The following is a 15506-nucleotide window of genomic DNA, read 5'->3' on the forward strand; positions in this document are numbered from 1 at the left end:
TTTTAATTTCTTATTGGTATCATCATTGATGCCATGCTCTACTTCACATGTCAAAAATATTTTAAATTGGCTATAAATATATATGCTTATATTTAATCTATGAGAAAAAAATGAAATCATTAGCTTAAGAGCATGAATTATTGTCACTTCTAGGAATCACTTAAGGAATAACCATAATAGATTGTTGTAATAATTATGTTTTTTTAATTCACAGGTAGCCTTACTGAAGCATATTCTGACTTTTATTTTCAATGGGCTAAACAAACAAAATTTTATGTCTTGATTTTCTCACTTTCAGTTTGTAATACATATTTAATTTCCATAGTCACTGGGTAACTATAACATAGAAAACACAATATTTCTAAAATTAGCTATTTGTGTTTAATATCATTCATTAAATAAAATGTAGTTTTTAAAAGAATTGCCTCTGATGGCAGTGGTGGCCTATCTGGAGCAGCCTCTGTGGGGGTGCCAGCTGCAGTGGGGGAGGCACAGCCAGGGATGCACACTCCATGGAGCCAGCGGGAGCCAGGAACAGGTGGGAAGCCTGCCCCCTGCTGAGTTGGTAAGGCAGAAGAGCTAGGCTCAGGGACACAGCTGCAGCTATCCAGCTGCAGCTCCAGACTCAGGATCCCTGCACTCTTGGGGACCAGGAAGCGCCTCTCCCCCAAGTGGCTCAGATGTCTCTGTTCTTACTCCCTGGACTCTGCCTTTCCCTTGGCACCTGCAATAATTTTGGAGGAAAGCTGTGGTCAAGCCCGAGTGCTGTTGCAACCCAGCCAGTTGTGCACATACTAAAGACAGCACTGACAATATCCCCCACCACTGCCTTGGTGTCTTCCAGATTTGGGGTGCCAAGGAGCACAGGAGGGAGACTGGAAGGGGCTAATGGCAGCTTGGCACAGGGTTGCAAGTTCTCCTCTGTGAAAACAGAGTGGTTGAGTTGTACTGAATGCAGATGGTGGCAGGCAGACAGGTTCTTGGGCACAAAGGGTGGGTCCCTGTTGAAACTCAACCTTCAAGCCAGGGATGGGTTACCAGTTCCAGGTGGAGTCTGTGGCTTGGAGTGAGAACTTATGGTGCTTTTTTTGGCTCATCCACGGCCACCTATTGATCAATCAGCACTCAATTCCTCCCTTCTGAGCATATAAAAACCCCAGACTCAGCCAGACTCACACAGACATCGGTACTACCAGCCGCAAGAAAGAGTTACTCACTTTAGATCTCTGGTGAGCTGTTTTGTTGCTCAGTGAAGCTTCTCTCTGTCATGCTCACCTTCCAGTTTTCCACTCATTCTACTTGGACGTTGAACAAAAACTCAGGACCTGCCAAATGATGGGACTGAAAGAGCTATAACACAAACGGGGATGAAACATGGCCCCTACTCATCACTAAAAGGAGAGAAGAGAGAAGAGCAGTGGCCCTTTTGGAAGCCTAGATCTAGGTGCTCCCCAAGCCAGGGCTGACACTCTTTGAGGCTCTGCAGTGTCTGGTGTCTCCAAGCTGCCTGGCACCCACAGTGGAAGATAATTTTAATACACCTGGTCCAGCCACAGCCTCACTGGGTGCCAGCACCTGTGCCAGGGCCTAGAGCTGCCCACTTTACCACAGCTGGCACACCTGGCTGTGAGCAGTGGCCAGAACCCACACTGGCTTACACACACCTCACTGCTCTATGCCTTGCTCACTCTTGGCAGGCACAGAATCTGAGCTGCTAGCATGAGCCAAGCACAGCCTGCTGGGCCTAGTGGATGGAACCAGCCCCGTGACCTGAAAAGAGCTCAAGCAAAGATGCTACCGGCCACAGATGGAAAGGTGGCTGGTTCTGAGCTGGAAAAGTGACACCCTAAGGATCCTGTGACCCTTCCATCATATTTTCTACTTTGAACTCGAGAAAAAATATGTAAAATTAAAAGTCCAGTATTAAAGGTAACTGATTCCATATTTCTGTTAATATCTACAACTGTTATTTAAAATCTGTTCTAAATTTTTAAATTATACCTTGACATTGTTCAATTTTATGTTTATAATTAGGATATGCTTTAAATTATTTACTTTGGCTTTCAAGGAAATTTAAATATTACACAGAAATGTGACACTAATAAAAAACAAATATGCTTTCAGAGTAGTTTGATTATTTAGGACACAGGACTATTTAATTATTCTAGTCTCCTAGATAGCAGCTCAATATATTTTTCATACTTTACTGCACCATTCTGTGATACATAAAATGTAAAACTAAAGATATATATTAAATTGTACCTGAGACTATTTTATTTCATTTGATGTATTAATAAAAATTCAGGTTAGTGTATACATGACTATTTTAAGCAACATGAATATGTTTCCATTGTTAATGTTTTTGCAATATAATACATAAGTTGTATAGTTCTCTATGTGTACAGATATAAGTTCAATGTGAGCATTAAATGTCAAATTGTATTTTATTTAACTCATATAATTAAATTTCATGGTAAGGTGTTGAGGTATTATCTGATGATAAATATTAAAATAAATATTAAAATATTAAACAATTTTCTTTGAAAAGTGTTTAAATAATTTTTAAAAATAGCATGCTCTTCTTGTCTGTAAATGCTATGGAAATTTAAAGTTATCTTTTTATGTCTAAATGTTCAAAGACCCTCAAATTAACAATCAATTTAAAATTTGTAGTTTTCTTGAAGGTTTTAGTAGCAGGCAACTTTTATAAAATGTAGAATGTGAATTGAAGATTTATGTGTCTGTAAAACTCATTATGGAAATAGGTTCATAGTGTTCCATCAGAAAACAGCACCTGCTTTTGTTTAAGTTCTATTTTGTGAGAAAACAAATTTAATCTATTGCAGAACTAATCCAGTTACATGCATTTTGTGAAATATAATACATAAAAACAAATTATGGAAAATTTTGACTCAGATATTCCTGTTTCTGTAAAGCTTTGCCTTTCATTCTCAACCAAATATGTTGCTGATATCATGCTTATCAAAAAACATAATGTTTCATGAAGTTTGTATCTTAAAAAGAAACTTTACAATTGTTATTTTTTTTACTTTTATTTTGAAAAACATTTTATAAACTTAAGGAGATGATAATCTGAATGTAATTTACAGGATAATGCACCACATTAAAAGTAGAGGGAAGAAAGTGAAAAATATATTCAATAAACCAACTTGCAATTCTGGATTGTTCCTAAATATAGTAAGCTTTTGTAGCCAAATAAAAATTGATGGACATAACTTTTTTTAAATCAAACCCTACTCTATATAGAAATCTGAGGTTTTAGAGACTAGAGAAAACCATATATAACAGACAGAATTTTAAAGAATAAATGAGACATTTTCTTTGCGTGGCCTGAGCTATATTTAGTGTTTAAAATATGCATATGTAATATTATCTCTTAAATTATTAATTTGCACATAGACATATACATTATACAAAAATAGGTTCAAATGTTTTTCTCAATTTAAATGAAGGACTTTTTAGGGCTAGAATAATATTTTAGATTAAATCATTGATATCTTTCTAATGACAACATGTCATACTGGTTCATTTTTAGCGTTTTGCAAACATGTTCTTTTAAAATTTTCCAAATGCACATATGAAGTAGAGATTACAATGAACCTCCATGCAACAATTTCCCAACTATCAGTGCTTTCTTCTGTAGTAACAGATGATCTACTAATCTCATCTTAACATCTATATTAGCTTTGACATTGATTCTGAAACCACAATGTGGGATAAAGTTTCCATCTCAGTTTTGAAGCAGATGAGAAAAGCATGGCCAAACCACAATGAAGCTCTTCAAGTTTCTCTGCAAAATGGTACAAATCAATTTTTCTTACTTTTTTTGGCCAAAGCCGGTTGCCAAAGGTGGCCAGGTTCAGCTCAGTAGGCGTGGAAGTCTTCTCCCTCAGTGAAGCACTGCAAGTCCTGTGGCAATGGTTGGGATGTATTAATTATTTTCCAGGGAGCATAGTGAATAAATTATAAATTTGTCAGTTGACTTGAACAAGAGTAACGTTATTTTTTGGAGTCTTCCTATCCAAGGGTATAGCATTTATTTTCAATTTGTTCAAATCCACTTTGTGTGTCTTGGGAAGTTTTCTTACTTATGTAGCAAAACAACAACAACAACAACAACAACAACAACAAAAATGCTTTTGTTACATATACTGTTTAGATAACTTCTCATTATTATTATTATTATTATTATTATTATTATTATTTTGTTTTTTTGAGACAGAGTTTCACTCTTGTTACCCAGGCTGGAGTGCAATGGCATGATCTCGGCTCACTGAAACCTCTGCCTCCTGGGTTTAAGTAATTCTCCTGCCTCAGCCTCCCGAGTAGCTGGGACTACAGGCTGTGCCACCATGCCCAGCTAATTTTTGTATTTTTAGTAGAGATGGGTTTTTACCATGTTGACCAGGATGATCTTGATCTCTTGACCTCGTGATCCACCCGCCTCAGCCTCCCAAAGTGCTGGGATTATAGGCATGAGCCACTGCACCTGGCCTCCTTTTTATTATGTCAGATAGAACTTATGATTGTCTTTTGAATTTAAACCATTTTTATTTTATTGTTTTTATTAACTTAATTGCAGCAGATTTTTTATAAACAACAAGCAGTGTGAGAGGCAATATAAAATGTGCAAATAAGTAAATATGTGTTCATGTTCTTAAGCAGCTCATAATTACAAAAGACATAAGATATATCTAGTTAGTGACACTTTTAATACTACTTAAAATAGTAGGTAACAAATATATAAAATGGTTTGACTATGAATGTGATTGATTTAGACATATGTTCCTCTGTGGAGCAATGTATTTAATTGAGCTAAGTAGATTAACAGTGTGTGGCTCTTTATTATTCCCTAAATACCTCTCATGAACTACAAAATAGTATTCAATAATATAAATACATATGTGAAAAAACATTTTTCTGACCAGTGGCATACTTACAGAGTTTTAAATAAATATGGGATATATGGGATATATACAGGATGCTGTGGAACAATAAAAATTTGATTAAATTATTTTGTCATCGAGGCTAAAGTTTAGTGCTAAATATTTTATTTTAAATTATCTGAAGATAAGAATTTAATAATATTGGACACTGTTAGAGTAGATCTCAATCATTGGCACTAAAATACTTACCTCTGTCTGCTGAACTCTGAAATCTTACCAGTATTACTTTTCTTGTAAGGTACAGCTTAGGGAAGATTGGCCCCATTGCCATGCAAAGAGAGGTAAAGTGAGATTCTACTCAAAGCAACCTTGAATTTGAAACTGGGTCTTCCACTGTTTCAAAGCTGAACTGTAGGTCCAAATGTGTACATATTTGGACATCATTATCTTCATCAGAATCCTCAGGCATGTGTCCTCAAGGGCTTGTATGTCGGCAGTACTCAGTATAAAGTTATTTCTCATTATGGCAAATAATAATTAATTTGCCAGTAATAATAATTCATTATCAAGATAAAGTTATTTATCATTATGGCAAGGACAAATTTAGAAGACTTACTAAATTTACTTCTTTGTTTCCCCAGCTGGAAACAGTCAATAGCTACTGATATCACCAGTGTGATACCTTGGCTGAGTACCTTGGCTGTGTTAACTGCTTTGACTCAACATGCAGCAGAGGTATTGGTGTACTGCACCTCGAGATGCTGAAATATGGCTGAAGTCCAGGGTCTCTGGCCTAGGCCATCCACTGAGGTCATCCCATGCGGCATCAGCCACTGGTTCCGATGAACCCACCATCACTACACTTCTCATCAATCACCAGTCACTAGACTGAGAATTGTGTGAAAGCTGGGATCCTATTTTACTCACCTCTGTGATCACGGTTCTTAGCTAAGGGCCCAGCACAGAGAGGCCTCTCAGCAGTGTTCATCCATGACTGAATAAAATTGATTAGAAACCTCCGACTCTTTCACCTACATTTCTGTTCCCTATGTCTTGTGAGGATGCTCTTTCTCTCAGAAGGCTGCAAATCCCCTTCCCTAAAGAGGCGCCTGCCCTACACCATCGCGGCCCCAGGATCCTCTCCTGTGGGAGCTTGAAGGAAGACAAGCCTGTTCTGAATTTTTTTTGTTTTTGGAGGTGGAGTGTCGCTCTAGTTACCCAGGCTGGAGTGCAATGGCATGATCTCAGCTCACTGCAACCTCTGCCTCCTGGGTTCAAGCAATTCTCCTGCCTCAGCCTCCCGAGTAGCTGGGACTACAGGTGCACACCACAATACCCAGCTAATTTTTTTGTATTTTCAGTAGAAATGGTCTACCATTTCATGTTGACCAGGATAGTCTCAATCTCTTGATCTTGTGATCCACCCACCTCGGCCTCACAAAGTGCTCAGATTATAGGCGTGAGCCACTGCACCCAGCCAATCTGAAAATGTTCTCTTACACCTCCCCCTGTCATTAGGAGCAATGTCCTCTGACATACCCTCCCATCTTCCAGGCTGCCACAACACCTCAGTTGGGTAGAACTACCGTATCTTGTTGAAATGATCTGTGTGTGTTCTTCCACTCACTGGCTTGTGTTTTTTTAGAGACATTAAATACTTGAATCACCAGTGCTTAGCCAATATAAAGAAAAGTAAATAATAAATATTTATGGGAAACTTCCCTCAACTGAAGATGCAGAAGAATAGTATAAGTATCACTGTTTCATATACAAGCAAGGGACACTTACTCTGGCACCTGACCCAGGACAGAGCTGTTTGATTAAGAATGAACATCTCCAACCTTTCTCCAAGCACGGTTATTCCCTCTAACCCACACTGACCTGAAGAGCATCCACTGCTACGGCAGCCCCGAGGTCGAGGCTCCTGGGTCTGGGGTGGGGGCTCACGGTCACATCCTCCCGCTCCTGGAGTTGAAGCTGCCCCTCACTATAAACCAGCTCTCATCTACCCTATGCCTCTGGCCAGAGGCAGGAGATTCCCGTGGAGTAAGTTTCCCAGTCCCCACTGCTCAGCTCATGCTGCTCCTTGAGAATTTAAATGATCACAGGCAGTGCCCATTTCCCTTCAGGCTTCTGTCCCAGTTTTCCCTTATTCTCCCATTCTTTGGTTTTCATCTACCAATGGCTTGTCCTTTGGGGATTATTCTCATCCCCTAAACCTGCTGAGTTTCTTTATTCCACCTGTTCCCTGATCTCTGGGATTCCAGTGTGTAGACTCAGCTCAGCCTTCTGCAGGAGACACACAGAGTCAGGTCTCAGCTGAAGGTCCCAGGCAGTATTGAAAACCATCTCAATTCCTCAGAGATGCAGAGAAAACAGAGCAGGAAGTGACCTCGGAGAGGTACAAAAAGCCCCTACAATGCCGATGAGGAACCTGAAGCCCAGAAAGACTGAGACTCTCCCAGGCTCCCTCCCTCACCACTTGGTGGCAGCAGATCCCACACAAGCCTTGGCCTCAGCCTCCCTGCGCAGAGCAGGTAACTCACCCTCCAGAAGCTCACTGCTGCCTTTCAGAAACTTTAGATGAAAAACAGCAATGTCCACGGTGAAAACAAAAAGAGTAAAAGCCCCTTTCTTTGGACAAACCCTTTATCACAGTTCTATAGTCCTGGTGTTTATACTCGGTCAGCTGTCATTCACTAGCTGCTAGATTGGGGCAGGGAGCACGTAGGATTGAATAGCGTTTCACACAACCCTGCTTTCCCGGCCTGGGATCTCAGCTCCTCCATTCTTCTTCAAAAACTTTCTTCTGCTCTAACTGCTGGAGAGTCCAGGCCCTCATGTGAGTCATTTCTCCATGAAGATCCCTGTTATTTTCTTCCTCTCCTGGAGATAGAGAGGGCAGAGATTGGTTCTGGGACTCCACAGTCTTAGGTTTTCTCCTAAGCCAGCCAGGGCAGCTGAAAGGAATCATGACTGCGAGAGATCAGGACAGTGAAGAGGAGCACGGGCTCACAAGGACAGCCCCTCGTGGAGATGGTCAGGACTGTGACACAGGCAATATCTGACCAATTCTGCTGGGATGATGCAACAAGGATTAAGTGGAGGATGCCGCCACGAGGAGAAAGGGGAAGAACCAAAAGAGTGGGGGAAGAAGAAAAATAAAATGTTTTCAATAACAATAGAAAAATATGCAGAGCCCAGAGACAAAGCCCCCTGTCACGGAGGGTTAGTTCCAGGCTGAGGAGCCCAATCAAGAAATTCCTGCTGGACTTTGCTCAGCCCCATTTCAAAATGGTTTTGGATCAGTGACTTTGTTCCCTCCACTTTCCCTCTTTTTGAACAAGAATCACTAGCGTCGTTACTCTGTGACTGTCCCACCAGTGCACATTGAGGACAGATAAGCTGTTGGTTCAGTTTCACAGGTCAACAGAGGTAAGGGAATTATATCAAGGATCTGTATTTGGGCCAGGCACGGTGGCTCATGCCTGTAATCCTAGCACTTTGAGAGGCCTAGGGGGATGGATCCCCTGAGGTCAGGAGTTTCAGACTAGCCTGGTTAACAGGGCAAAACCCCTTCTCTACTAAAAATACAAAACAATTAGCTGAATCCAGTGGTGCATGCCTGTAATCTCAGCTACTCAAGAGGCTGAGGCAGGAGAATCGCTTGAACCCAGGAGGCAGAAGTTGCAGTAAGCCAAGATCACACCCCTGCACTCCAGCATGGGTCACAGACCAAGACTCACTTTCAAAAAAAAAAAAAAAACAAAAAAGAATCCGTACTTAATGGACACCCTCAGAAGCCTCATTCACACTTGGTGTAGATGATTTAAATGAGATTTTAAAATTTTGATCAGATTAGAGCTACATGACATTTTTCACTTTGAACTAATGCATTCATAACACGAAACTTGGAAACCTTAGGTGAAAGGGTGAATGTATTTTGCATCTGTGAGGGATGTGAATGTCTGGGGAATAGAAGTTAAACTGTGATAGGCAGAATTTCTAAAATGGTCTCCAAACATGCTGTACCCTTATCTCTGGAACCTGTTAAGCTGATAAGACATTCCTGTGATTACATTGTTACATGGCAGTCATATGACTTTAAAGAGTGATATGGTTTGGCTCTGTGTCCCCACCGAAATCTCATGTTGAATTATAATCCTGAGTGTTAGAGGTGGGACCTGGCAGGAGGTTATTGGATCATGGGGAAGGTTTCTAATGGCTCAGCACCATCCCCCAAGTGCCATTGCATGAGAGTTTCCATGAGATCTAGTTGCTTAAAAGTATGTAGCACTTCCCCCCACTCCTCTCTCTCTCTCTCCCCCATTGGCCATGTGAAGATCGTGCCTGCTTCCACTTCCACCATGACTGTAAGTTTCCTGAGGCCTCCCCAGAAGCAGAAGCCTGCACAGCCCAAAGAACCATGATCTGATTAGACTTCTTTCTTTATAAATCACCCAGGTCATTAATTATACACTGCAAGAACAGACTAATACAAAGGCTGTGCTTTCCTGAGTGCACCAGATCTAATCACATCACTCCCTCAGTGTCAGAGATTTCTCTAGTGGGTAGGAAAAGAAAAAGTCAGAGAGAGGATAGGAGCTGCAGAAGAATTCCATGGGCTGTTGTTGGTTGGAAGATGGGAAAAGTGAGAAAGAATGCAGGTGGCCTCTGGAGTCAGGGTGTCTCCTGGCTGAGAGCCAGGAGCACTGAAAAAGGGATCTCAGTCCTCCACCCACAAGAAGAGGAATTCTGCCGATACATCTGTAGTAAACTTGGAAGCCTGATCTCTGGATGAAAAACACAAGGCAGCCCATAACTGGATTTCAGCCTCCTAAGACCCTGATCAGAGAACCCAATCTTTCCTGATTTCTGTGGTTTCAAACCACTAACTTGTTATAATGCGTTAATAGGTAGCAACAGAAAACTAGTTACAGGTGCCTATCTGTACTCTTTTTATATTTTCACATACATGTATGCTAATCCCTATAGGCACAAAAAAGAAAAAAAAAAAGCAAGGGACTACATTAAAATGTTATACTTACCTTTGTGGGAGTACTGTAAGGGCTGTTTCAGAGCCCGTGCAACTAGAAGAAGATAATGAAGGGCATTTCAGGCAGGTGAGAAGTGTCTTTTCCATGTTACCAATCCAAATTCTGAAAGAAAAAAAGATGGTAAAATATTTAACTCCCAGCCAGGTATGGTGGCTCATGCATGTAATTCCAGTATTTTGGGAGGCTAAGGTGCGTGGATCACCTGAGGTTTGTAGTTGGAGAGCAGCCTGACCAACATGGAGAAACTCTTTGTCTACTAAAAATACAAAATTTGCCGGGCGTGGTGCTGCATGCCTGTAATCCCAGCCAACTCAAAAGGCTGAGGCACAAGAATCACTTGCACCCTAGAGGTAGAAGTTGCAGTTAGCTGAGATTGCACATAGCACTCCAGCATGAAGGCTCATGCCTCCAATCCCAACACTTTGGGAGGCTGAGGAGGGCAGATCACCTGAGGTTGGGAGTTCAAGACCAGCCTTACCGATATGGAGAAACCCTGTCTCCACTAAAAATAGAAAATTAGCTTGGCATGGTGCTGCATGCCTGTAATCCCAGGTACTCAGGAGGCTGAGGCAGGAGCATTGCTTGAACCCAGGAGGCAGAGGTTGCAGTGAGCTGAGATCATGCCATTGCACTCCAGCCAGCACAACAAGAGTGAAACTCCGGCTCAAAAACAAACAAATGTAACTCTGCATAACATTATCTGCAAATTCATCATCTACATTTCTAATAGAAGGATTTTTTTTTTTTTTTTTTTTTAGCGCTTTCACTTGTGCCCACTGGACAAGGTTTGATTGCAACTATCTGCTACCAGCATAGACGAACCAATTCAAGGAGAGCAATAAATGAGACTAACTACTAAGTTCCCATAAAGAAAGTCCTTAAGAATAAAATATTTCCTCTAGTTGACACAAGATTAAGACAATGGTCCATTACATAAAATCCCAATCTAATAAAAGCTGAAATGTAATGTTGTCTGTTTCCCAAATTTTAATTTTGTTCAGGCTCTGTCATGGTGACCAGAGATTGGAAAATGACTGCAAAGAGCCTCTGGGGAATCTGGGGAGGGAAGAAAGGTAGTCTGTATTCTAAGAGGGGACTGAGGTGATGGCTACAAAATTCTACATATCTACGGAAATTATTCAATTCTACATTTGTGATTACTGACTTTCATTACAAGTAACTTGTTCAATAAAATTTCTGGTTTCTACTCCAACCTGCAAGGAGCCAGGAGGTCACCACTTGTCCTTACAACTAGAAAAAAGCTGAACAAACTGAAAATTATCAAATCTTATTAGCGGGCCTAGAAGAGAGGTCACAGGGCAAATTGCCATGCTGAAAACAAGACAGACAGGCAAATACAAGGAACAGAAGCTGCTGAAGCCAGCACTTAAATGGTACTGACAGATTACTAGAAACTGAGGGTGGCCTTCCTTGAGCATTCAAAACTCCTTGGGGCCCAGATTTAGTGGGGATCTCACATTTTTCAAAGTTTTATCACCTGGAGCCCAACCAGGTTCTCATAGTAAAGATCAGAAGAAAAATGCCCACAGAACTGACACTGCTGACTTCAGCACTAATTATAAAGCTACAGTAACCAAACAGTGTGGAAATTGGTGAAGAAAGAAAAAAAGCAGACAAATAGGTCACTAGAAAAGAATACAGAGCTCAGAAATAGACTAACCTTTGAGAAAGGCACAAAGGCAATTTAACAGGCAAAGGATAGTCTTTTCAACAAATGGTGCTAGAATGACTAGATATTCACATGTAAAAAATAAATAAATCTAGACACAGATTTTACACCTTTCACAAAATGGATCTTACACTTCAATGCAAGGTACAAAACTGTAAGACTCCTAGAGGATAACATAGGGGAACATCTAGGTGACCTTGGGTATAGTGATGACTTCTCAGATACAGTGTCAAAAGCACAACCCAGGAAAGAAAAAATTGATCAGTTGGACTTCATTAAAATTAAAAACTTCTGCTCTGGGAAAGACATTGTTAAGAAAATGAATAAACAAGTGATAAACTGGGAAAAAATATTGGCAAAATACAGCTCTGATGAAAGACTGGTGTCCAAAATACATAAAGGACTCTTAAAACTCAATAATAATAAAGCAAACAACCCAATTTAAAAATGGGCAGAAGATCTGGATACTCCACCTGAAAAGACATATGGATGGCAAATAAGCATATGAAAAAGATGCTCAAAATCATGTGTCACTAGGAAATTGCATATTAAACCAAAGAGATGCCACTACACTATAATATATACCTAATAGAATGGCTCAAATCCAAACAAGTGACAATACCAAAGGCTGCCAAAGTTGCAGAGCAGCGGGAACTCTCATTCACTGCTAGTGGAAATGCCAAATGCTAGTCACTTTGGAAAACAGTTTGGCAGGTGTTTTTGTTTTGTTTTGTTTTGTTTTTGCTTTTGTTTTTTGCAAAGCTAAAAATAGCCTTGCCACATAATCCTGCAAATAGCAGTTTTAGGTATTTACCACAGTAATGTGAAAACATGTTCACTCAAAAACTTGCATCCAGGTATTTACAACAGTTTTCTCATACTTGTCAAAAACTGGAAATAACCAAAATGTCCTTTACTAAGTTAATGGCTAAACAAACTGTGGTATATCTGTGCAACACAATATGATTCCGTTATAAAAAGAAATGAGCTATCAGGCCATGAAATGACATGGAGGAACTTTAAATACATAATGCTAGGAAGAAACGAGTCTAAAAACTCTACATACTGTATGATTCCAACACTAGGACATTCCAGGAGAGTCAAAATGGTAGAGATAGTAAAATGATCAGTGATTGCCAAACGTGGAGGAGGGATGAATTGGTTGAACACAAGGAGGGTTTCAGTAGTGAAACTCTTCTGTGTGATACTGTACTGAGGATTCATGACACTAGGTAATTGTGAAAACCCACAGAACTATAAAACTCAAAGAATGAACCCTAACGTAAACTATGGAGTTTAATTAATAATAACATACCAATATTGATTGATCAATTGTAAACATCTATCACACTAATGCAAGATACTAATGATAGAGGAAATTGTGTTCCAGAGGACAAGAGAGAATAGGGGAATTCCCTGTGCTATCAGCTCAATTTATCTGTAAACCTAAAAGTACTCTAAAAAATAATATCTATTAAATTTTATTAAAATTCTGACATGACAGCCTCAAATCAAAATGTTGGTGGCATCCTGTTACTGTGTGGTTAATAATGGGCATTGGGGTGGATCAACCTGGAGTCAGAACGGTCAGAGATAGCAATGCCTGTGCCTTCAACCTCTGGCTCTGCGGGTGTCCCTGGAATCCAGAGAGCAGATCAGTTGGCTTGAGACAGCCTCAGTGCTCCAGATAGTGCAGGCTTCTGGTAAGGACAGGGAAAAATCATCTCAGGGCAGTAATATGGCTGATATAGATTTTATTTTGGACGTGGGTGAATCTTGAAGTCTAAAAAGTATTTAACTTAGAAGACAGATACTCTCTGCTCATGATGTTAAGAACAAATTTAGAATTGTTGTTAAACTTACATCTTTATTTCCCTAGCTGGCCAGGACCTCATCAGTAGCTACTGATGTCACTAGTGTCCTCTGATCACCTTGGCAGTGATAACTGTTTTGACCCAACAGAAAACTGAGGTATTGCTTGTACCTAAGATGCTGACACCTGGCAGAAATCCAGGGTCACTGTCCCAGAGCAAGTCAGCCAGCTGTTGATTAACAACCAGAAGGGGGACCCGGTCATCCACTGAGGTCATCTCCATGCAGCATGAGCCACTTGCTCTAATGAAGCCACCATCACTACATTTCTCATAACTCGCTATTCACTAGACTGAGAGTTCTGTGAAAGCTGAGATCATATCTACTCATCTCTGTGTTCATGATTCCCAGCTTAGGGTCTGGCACTAAGGAAGGTCTCAGCAGTGTTCACTGAAGATAGGATAAAACTGACTATAGATATCCAATCCAATCACCAACAATCCTCTCCAAAATGTCCTACCAGGGATGCTATAATTTCTCCCAAGATGCAGCAAGCCCCCTTCCTACACCTGTAGACCCCTGCTCTACACCAGTCACATCCCAGGATCTTCTGTGGGACACTGGAGGAAAAACGGGACTACTCTGAAGAATTCCTCTTATGGTTCCCCTTGTCATTAGGAGCTATGTCTTCACCTACACTCCCATCCTCTGGGCTGCCATGACACACCACTTTCAGAGAACTACTATATTTTCTTGAAATCATGTCATTGTGTTCTTTCTCTCATGAGCTTGAGTTGCTTGGGGAAACACTACTATTTGAACCCCAAGTACACCCAGTAAATACTCATATCATATAGAGACCTTCCTCAACTGAAAGTGCAGAGGAATAGTGTATCACTGCTTCATATACTGGCAAGAAATAATTACTCTGGCACCTGACCTAGGGCAGAGCTGTTTAATGTAAGAATAGACATCTCCAACCCTTCTCCAAGCATGGTTCTTCTCTAACCCACACTGACCTGAACAGCATCCACTGCTATGGCAGCCCGGAGGTCGAGGCTCCTAGGTCTGGGGTGGGGCTCAGGGTCAAATCCTCCCCCTCTTGGAGTTGGTGCTGCCTCTCACTATAAACCAGCTCTGATCCCCCCTTTGGCTCTTCCTCACCAGGGTCAGAAGACTCCTGTGGATTAAGTGTCTTGCCCAGTCCCCGCTGCTCAGCTTGCGCTGCCCCTCGACTGGTTGAATGATCACAGGCCCATTGCCCATTCCCCTGAGGCTTCTGGCCCAGTTTGTCCTTATTCTCCCCTGCTTTGTTTCTCACCTGTTCTAGCGCTGACTTGTCCTTTACAGGTTCTTCTCTTTTCCAAAACCTGCTGACTTTCTTCCATCTGTTCCCTCAGTTCTCAGCTTCCCAGGTGTGAACTCAGCTCAGGCTCTGAAGGAGAATCACAGGGGCCAGAGTCAGGAGTCAGACCCAGAGAGGTCAGAGGCAGGTTAGAGGTCCAGGCAGTGTTAAAGACCATCTCAGTCCCTCAAGGACTCAGAGAAAACTAAGCAGGAAGGGACCTCAGAGAGGTACAATTAGCACCTACTTTACTGATGAGAAAACTCAAGTCCAGAAAGACTAAGACTCTCCCAGGTTCCCTCATCACCCAGTGGCAGCAGATATACCACGAAAGCCTTGGCCTCACCCTCCCTGTGCAAAGCAGGTAACTCATCCTCCAGAAACTCGCTGCTGCCTTTCAGAAAACTTTAGATCAAATACAGCAATTTCACCTTGCAAACAGAGTAAAAGGGTCTTTCCTTGGACAATTCTTTATCATAGTTCTATAGGCCTATTACTTACTCCCAGTCCGTTGTCATTCACTGGCTAGCAGTTTGGGGCAGGGAGCATGTGAGGATTAAACAGTGGTTAACACAACCCTGCTTTCCCAGTCTGGGCATTCAGCTACTCCATGCTTCCTCAGGGAGTTTCCTCTGCTGTAACTGCTGGAGAGTCCAGGCCCTCATGTGGGTCATTTCTCCATGAAGATCCCTGTT

General features: G+C 41.3%; 1 long non-coding RNA gene across 2 annotated transcripts; it reads right to left on the reverse strand.

Moving 5' to 3' along the window:
* Positions 1-587: 587 nt before the first annotated feature.
* On the reverse strand, positions 588-15506 carry LOC141583390 (uncharacterized). Of its 2 annotated transcripts, XR_012516041.1 has the most exons (5): positions 15313-15506; positions 14788-14901; positions 9956-10066; positions 3843-3930; positions 588-1325 (listed from the first exon to the last, which is right to left on the reverse strand). It is a non-coding gene; the product is annotated as an uncharacterized LOC141583390 (long non-coding RNA). The 2 variants fall into 2 exon arrangements; XR_012516040.1 differs by lacking the exon at positions 588-1325 and having other exon boundaries at positions 1904-3930; positions 15313-15502.

This window comes from Saimiri boliviensis (genome assembly GCF_048565385.1).
Source record: "Saimiri boliviensis isolate mSaiBol1 chromosome 19 unlocalized genomic scaffold, mSaiBol1.pri SUPER_19_unloc_5, whole genome shotgun sequence".
Classification (NCBI taxonomy): domain Eukaryota; kingdom Metazoa; phylum Chordata; class Mammalia; order Primates; family Cebidae; genus Saimiri; species Saimiri boliviensis.